This window comes from Podarcis melisellensis (assembly GCF_964234715.1).
Source record: "Podarcis melisellensis genome assembly, chromosome: 7".
NCBI lineage: Eukaryota > Metazoa > Chordata > Lepidosauria > Squamata > Lacertidae > Podarcis > Podarcis melisellensis.
This window is the reverse complement of record NC_138539.1, coordinates 16,684,016-16,692,547: the sequence shown is the minus strand read 5'-3', so window position 1 is coordinate 16,692,547 and position 8,532 is coordinate 16,684,016.

The window sequence follows — 8,532 nt, the reverse complement described above, 5'->3', positions numbered from 1 at the left end:
TGGTACCCACCTGAGAGGTGCCAAAACTCAGTTCCTGTAAGATCTAGCGGAAAAAGAGCCCTGATGGTAGTTACCGTATTTTTCACCCTATAGGATGAACTGTCCCATAAGGCGCACCTAGTTTTTTTGGGGGGAAATAAAGGGGAAAAAATTATTTTCCCCCCCCAGGCTGGGGAGGCCCGCCCAAGCTTCCCCCGACCCCAGCCCCCAAACAGGCAGCTCTCTGCAAGCTGTGGGAGCCCAGTGCTGGCTCTCGCTGCTTGCTGAGAGGTCCGCGAAGCCTGGACGCGCTGAGCTCAGCGCGTGCAGGCTTCAGCATGCAGGCCACTCTCCGCAAGCAGTGGGAGCGCTCCCACTGCTTGCGGAGAGGTCCGCGAAGCCTGGAGAGCGAGAGGGGTCGGTGTGCACCGACCCCTCTCGCTCTCCAGGCTTCAACGAAAGCCTATATTCGCCCCATAGGACGCACATACATTTCCCCTTCATTTTTGGAGGGTAAAAAATGCGTCCTATAGGGCGAAAAATACGGTAGTTTATGCCTTGTCTATACAGAGCATTTGTTGTGATTTGTTTACAGTGTAGTTATAGGCAGTAGTGAGGACTGGTGCTTATTGCAACTGGTAGGATGGAAGGCAGTGGACCCACAACCACGGGGCGAACCACAGCCAATAATTCTAGTTTTCATAGAATTTCCTGCCTCCTTTCACTGTACTGTTTAAAAAATGCAATGTATGTGGCCTTGCTTTCATTGGTGGATGAAATCTGGGACTATCAATGCAACAAGAAAGAAAGGCAGGATTATGAATGCTAAGAATTAAATAAACTACCCTGTCTTGAATGATCTCCGTTAGCACCAGCTCAGCCAGATGGTGGCATAAGATTTTACGGTGGTAAAAATTAGTGCTGACCAAGGCTATTTTTAACTTCTTGATAACACATTCAGAACGCGATGCCTGCAAAGAATGCTTCAGTTTATTGCTGTCTCTCCTGCCTCCACCCTGCCGGAAGCTAATCTAAATTAGAATCTCCTGAGATCAATAGCTCATATATATTTTTTACAGCAGAGCATTCTAACTGTATCATATAGATTAGATAAATCATCTTCCACCGCACTTGAAAGTTTATAAGTTGCAGGGGTAAAAACTACATCAGAACTGGCATTAGGAGAAATAGCTATAAAACACCATTTTTCTACAAGTGCTGGCTTTAAAGCATAGCAGCAATTTTGATTGCAAATCCATTCCAAGATCATGGTAGGCCTGCTGTTCTTACAGGATAAACATTACTCTTTATAATATCGCTTGGTGACATGTTGCAGAGTTCTTGGCAGCGTTTGTGAAATGAACAGATCAAGGATCATGCGTGGGATGAAATGGGAGGACATTCAAAGTAAAAACTATGCATTTATAACACACACACACACTGAGAAAGCATTATCATAGATTCAGAAAGCTGTCTGGTGAAGGAAATGGCACAATCAGTTAGCTGTAGCCTACCTTAGTTCAAGGGATGCGGGTGGCGCTGTGGGTTAAACCACAGAGCCTAGGACTTGCTGATCAGAAGGTCAGCAGTTTGGATTCCCGCAATGGGGTGAGCTCCCATTGCTCGGTCCCTGCTCCTGCCAACCTAGCAGTTCGAAAGCACCTCAAAGTGCAAGTAGATAAATAGGTACCGCTCCGGTGGGAAGGTAAACGGCGTTTTTGTTCTCTGGTTCACCAGAAGCGGCTGAGTTATGCTGGCCAAATGACCTGGAAGTTGTACACCGGCTCCCTCGGCCAATAAAGTGAGATGAGCGCCGCAACCCCAGAGTCGGCCACGACTGGACCTAATGGTCAGGGGTCCCTTTACTTTAGTTCAGGCTCTGGTGGAATGAGCAGATGAGCCCAATAGTGGGTCCAAAGCAGGCAATTTCTGCATGTTCTGTAGAGGGAGGTGAGGGGCAAGCCTGGGACGGTAGCCCACCTAGGATAAGGAAAACTCATTACCTTTGGGAGAAGAAAAGGCTAAGGAATAAACCCTACACGAATCCGAAGTGGAGTCCCTGCTTCCGGCAACTCCTGCAGCAAATCTGGTGCCAAACGTATTGCTCTGCTTTCCTTTGGACCACATCGGTGAGACCAAGAGATGACTCTTGTCGTCTGGGCAGCTGACAACCTCCATACACACTGCCCAGGTTTGTGCCCCAAGGAGGTTCCTTTGGTTCTGCTAATGCAGCCATTTGACTTCACCCTTGGAGGCACACTCCATTGTTTGTTGAGACAGATGGCTGCCAACAAGCTTAGTTCGGATCCCAACTCAGAACTACATCGCAGATAATGATTTCTTTTGCAGGGGTGTAGGAAATAGCTGTTTACACAGTGGTAGGCTGTGTGGCACCCTCCAAATGTTGTGAACTATAACTCCCATCATCCTTGATCACCAGCCATGCTGCCTGGGAGTTAGGGAAAGTGTGATCTGAATGGGCGTCATGATGTGAAGGGCTGCAGCTCATCAGGAGAACGCTTCACATGCAGAAGGCTCTCAGGTTCAATTCCTGACACCTCCAAACAGGGGTGGGAATGTCCCCCTGTTTGAAACCCTGGAGAGGCACTGCCAGTCCATGTAGGAATGCTCAATAAACAGGTCAACTGGAGGAGCCCCCTATTGTTTAGCCGAGCTAAAATCCGACAAGTTCTGGAGTAATAGGCTGAGCTACTGGTTGGAATCGATATGTCAGGTGTGCGTGCAGGAGCCAGGCTCTGTGACCAATAGGACTTTGCAGGACTGGGGCCTTCCTAAGTTTGTTCTGAAGAGGCAAGGCACGGCCACACAGGTGAGGCTGATTGGTAACTCACAGCACCTGGTGGCAAGAGCTGGGAAGGGATATAAGGTCAGCATTTTCCCTTCAGCTCTTTGCCACAGCAACACGTTCCCTGCTTTGCTGTGTTTGACTCCTTGCTTCTTGATCCTCGGACCCCTGACTTTGTGACTCCTTGCTTCCTCAACCCTTGGACCTTTGGTTTCTGACTCCTGGCTCTTTGACCCTTGGACTCTTGGCTCCCTGACTCCTGGCTTCCGGAGTCCCGTTCCTGCTCCCACCCCACCGTCTTGCCCCCGGTCCCGACGTCCTCAGCCGGGACTTTGACCGCCAGTGAACCAGACGGTGACATGATAACTCTGTATCTCACCTCTATCACTTTCTTCCAGCTCCAGAAATTCCAGGCTTTCGCCTAGGCTGAGGATTTTAGCAATTCTATGCTACCCCTGATAAGAGGAGGGTGCTTAGGGACTAACTATAGTCATCATGACTAGGTTAGAATAAATTATTATGAATAGCTATGGCTGACTTGGGAGCGATCTGGAAATCACATATAATGAAATCAGCATTCAGGGTCTCAATTTCATTTAGCTATATTTAAAAGTTATAAAAATTCGGAGCATAAATTTACATTACTGGGTCCTAATCACAAGGGAGCCGTTGTTTAGCTCACTGTTTAATTTCCAGATGCTGGGTGTGTGAATTGCATAAACGGAGCCTAGAAATTCTGGGCCAGGGGGTGGGCAGAGAGAAAGGAAAGTACGAAGGAGGGCAACTTGGCTTTAACAGTTACATGGAAGCAAGCAAGTCAGTCTATAGGCCAAAGGTGGGGGATGTTTTCAGCCCAAGAACATCATTTCTCCTTGGAGAGCCTTCTGGGGCCGACATGCCAGTTCTGGGCAGTTCCAGAGGCAAAAGTATGTGGCACAATGAAAATGTGACTTGGGGAGAACACTTTGCTGCAGCTGATGTAGCAGTTTGACTCCACAATCCATTGTCTCTCAAATGGCAACAACAACCACTGCCCATAGATGTTGAAGCAGTTTGCAATAAGCAAAATCAAAACACACAATCAAAATACCTAGCTGTCCAATAAGCATGATTTCAGATGATTTACATTTATAAAAATCCAAATGCTTAAATATGCAATATCCATAATAACTATAGCTATGTAATTTAAGACTGGAGAAACTGACTGGGCAGTATGACAGAAGATGCCTTATACCAAGTCAAATCATTAGATTGGTCCATCTAATTCAGTATTGCCTTCTCTGCAATAGTCCGCTCTGCAACCATCCTCCTGCTTGACCACTGGCCATGGTGGTTTGGGGCTGATGAGAGCTGGTGTCTAACAACATCCCTTGATGTCTTCCATATGTTTTGCTCAAAAACGGCCATCAGCCTCAGCCAGCATGGCCAAAGGCAGAGATTATAGGGGTTGTGCTCAAACATCTGAAGGGCACCAGTTCTGGGAAGGCTATGCCTCTGGCATGATTAGACCAGTCCTGTCTCAGAGCAGAGAGGGGGGAAAGGTTGGAGAAAGCTGTAATGGTTCTAGGGGTTGCTCGTGCGTAAGTTGCCGCCACTCCTGGCTAGGTTACCTGGTTGAACCCTTTCTGTCTGGACAGCCCTTCACTTCGTGGCTGGCTCAATCGCTGGCAGAATCTGTCAGTGGGCGTTTCTTGAACTTCTTCCAGCAAAGAAGTTCTTTGACGCCAAGTCTCCTCCTACTCTCCCTGCGCGGAAGTCTTCTGTGCAGGGAGGGTGTGGGCAGCGGAGTACCCGTGCTCTCCCCGCTGGTCTCCGGCGAGGAGTCCTGGAGCCTCCTCTCTGATTCCCCCATCTGCCCCCCTTCTCCACTGGTGTTACGCTGATTTCCTTCCCCAGCAGATGGGCTGCCTCTCTCCCTACTGGGACCCTCTCCGGCATCCCTCTGGAGCCTTCCCTCCGCCTCTGGCTCCGATGGCAGTTCCCTGACAAAAACAAACCAAACTTGTCTTCAAGAGGGTAGTAGTCAAGAGGTAGCCTAAGCAACACAAAGGAATCAGGGCCTCTGCACTGAAGGAGTGCTAAGTCCAAATGCTTGGATGTAAGAAAGCATCATTTCCCATTTCACCCCTGTATTCATCACATGCATCACTTTTTCTGTTCCACTGCTGTTCAACTTCTGCCAAAAATAACTGTCTCACAGTACTCTGTGGCAGACTTATGTAATTTACACAGATAACTATGTTGATTACATAAACTATGTTGTCTTTACATTATTCCACCCCATTCATTTCAATGCAAAGGAAACACAATACAAATGGAGGAATGTAATCAGTTACATATCATTTGCAGATTGAAAGCAACGACAGTGAACACCAATCGTATTCTCTGAATTGCTTTCTTTTCCAGACATGGGGCAATTTGGCAAATATAACCAATTTCCTCTCCTCTTTCTGTTTCTGTCAGAATTCTCCGCCATCCCTACCCAAAGGTAAAGCAGCCAGACATTTTAAAGCACACTTTTCCGCACATTTGGGTAGGAAAAAGTTAACAACGAAATTGTTACTAACACTGGAAAAGCAGTAAAATCGCTGCACAGAAACTTAATTTTGAAAAAAGGAAGTCTTTGGCATCTCAATGGAATCTTTCCTCTGCCAAAGCAACTGACCTGTTTAATGTAGGCTCCATGATAAATATAAGATTTAGTATGGGGCCAGGGAGATGTAATTCTTTTAAAGTCCAGCCAGGCAGGCAGTGGGAGTTGTCATGTGTAATCATTCCTGGGTTACTAGCAGCTTGGCTTTTCAAATTAAAGTCCAGATCCAATTGTGCTGGATTCATTAAAGAAGAGAGAAGACTCAGAGCTGCCCAAGGAGCACTTCCCTTGTATATCACACCTTAGGGGGAAAGCAATAAAAAATATTCTTAAGAAAGAGGGGGGAAACACTGCAAGGATTCTTGTATAAACAGGGTAAAGAATGAGCTTCTCAAGGCCCTTCCAGATTGGTGTGAGGGCTATTTTTGTGAGTTTATTCTGCAATATGTCACTGATGCAATCATAGGACATTAGCGGTGGATTTATACTGGATCCTCTCCACATCATTCCGCTTTCTTACTTGTTCCGTTATGCTTTCCCAAAGTTATTGCATGATAGCCATATGGCACAGCACTCTTGCACTATGGAGGAATGAAAGCGAGACATTTGTGATACGAAAAATTACAGGATTTCAGCAGGAAGTTACAGGACATGCACTGGTGGACATGCACAAAGCAGTCTGTCCACCCATGGGTGTAGCCAAGATATATTTGGGGGGGGGCAAGGCACCCACCTGACATCATCCTGTGTTTGGCTCTGTCTAGCTGATTAGGAATGAAATGTCCCAACAGCAGTTGCTTTAAATTACAGTCATACCTTGGGTTACAGACGCTTCAGGTTGCGTTTTTTCAGGTTACGGACCCACCGGAACCCCGAAGTAACAGAACGGGTTACTTCCAGGTTTCGGGGGTCATGCATGCACAGAAGTGCTAAATCACGCTTTGTGCATGTGCAGAAGTGCTGAATCGTAACCTGCATGTTTGCAGACGTGCCGCTGTGGGTTGCGAACCCTGTGGGTTGTGAACATGCATCCCGCACAGATCATGTTCGCAACCCAAGCATCCACTGTACTTTCTTTTGATCCCAAGTGCTTGGAAAAATCTGTCAAAATCTTTCTGCAATTTCTATTATTTTTTCATTTACTTAATTTAAGGGGGAGCCGTTGCCCCCCAATGCTCGCCCTGGCTACATCCATGTGTCTACCCAAAATACTTTCCAGGCATAAACAGTATTGAAAGTGGGATTGCGTACACCAATGCCATCATGAGCACAAATTATCATGAATGCACAGTAAAAGGTAAAGTAAAGGGACCCCTGACCATTAGGTCCAGTCGTGACCGACTCTGAGTTGCGGCGCTCATCTCGCTTTATTGGCCGAGGGAGCTGGCGTACAGCATGGCCAGCATGACTAAGCCGCTTCTGGCGAACCAGAGCACGGGAACGCCGTTTACCTTCCCACCGGAGCGGTACCTATTTATCTATTTGCACTTTGACGTGCTTTTGACCTGCTAGGTTGGCAGGAGCAGGGACCAAGCAACAGGAGCTCACCCCGTCGCAGGGATTCGAACCGCTGAACTTCTGATCGGCAAGTCCTAGGCTCTGTGGTTTAACCCACAGCGCCACCCACATCCCTATAGTAGAAGTAAAAGCACAGTATAGTAAACCCTATAGTAAAAGTAAAAGCACAGTAAAAGGGACACCTTTAACCTTTGCAATGAAGAAAAAAACATTACTTTGCAAATTAAGCTCACAGTTTGAGCATATGTTAGCTCAATGGGAGGGTGGGGGAATAGCTGGGAATCTGCTGAGGCCAACACAATTCTGGGGGCTTCCACCGTTGACCTCCAGAGCCTCTTGACTCTTTTGCTCATCTTCCTTCCTTCTAATGTCATACAGTGGTTCCGCTCCTTCCTCCTGGGCCGTGTTCAGAAAGTGGTGGTGGGGGATGAGTGTTCAGACCCCTGGGCTCTCACTTGTGGGGTGTCTCAGAGTTCTGTCCTCTCCACCATGCTTTTCAACATTTACATGCAGCCGCTGGGAGAGATCATCAGGAGGTTTGGGCTGGGTGTTCATCAGTATGCGGATGATACCCAGCTCTACCTCTCTTTTAAATCAGAACCAGTGAGGGCGGTGAAGGTCCTGTGTGAGTGTCTGGAGGCGGTTGGAGGATGGATGGCGGCTAACAGATTGAGGTTGAATCCTGACAAGACAGAAGTACTGTTTTTGGGGGACAGGAGGCGGGCAGGTGTGGAGGATTCCCTGGTCCTGAATGGGGTAACTGTGCCCCTGAAGGACCAGGTGCGCAGCCTGGGAGTCATTTTGGACTCACAGCTGTCCATGGAGGCACAGGTCAAATCTGTGTCCAGGGCAGCTGTTTACCAGCTCCATCTGGTACGTAGGCCGAGACCCTATCTGCCTGCGGACTGTCTCGCCAGAGTGGTGCATGCTCTGGTTATCTTATGCTTGGACTACTGCAAAGCACTCTACGTGGGACTACCTTTGAAGGTGACTCGGAAACTACAACTAATCCAGAATGCGGCAGCTAGACTGGTGACTGGGAGCGGCCGCCAAGACCATATAACACCGGTCTTGAAAGACCTACATTGGCTCCCAGTACGTTTCCGAGCACAATTCAAAGTGTTGGTGCTGACCTTTAAAGCCCTAAACGGCCTCGGTCCAGTATATCTGAAGGAGTGTCTCCACCCCCATCATTCTGCCTGGACGCTGAGGTCCAGCGCCGAGGGCCTTCTGGCGGTTCCCTCATTGCAAGAAGCAAAGCTACAGGGAACCAGGCAGAGGGCCTTCTCGGTAGTGGCGCCTGCCCTGTGGAACGCCCTTCCAGCAGATGTCAAAGAGATAAACAACTACCTGACATGCAGAAGACATCTTAAGGCAGCCCTGTTCAGGGACGTTTTTAGCGTGTGATATTTTACTGTATTTTTGGTTTCTATGGAAGCCGCCCAGAGTGGCTGGGGAGGCCCAGCCAGATGGGCGGGGTATAAATAATAAATTATTATTATTATTATTATTATTATTATTATTATTATTATTATTATGCATTGCCAAAAAAACTGAGAGGGTCGCCATGCAAAATAATTGCCATGGATGATGGCAATTATTAGAGGCCACTCAAATTAGAGAATAATTAGAGAGT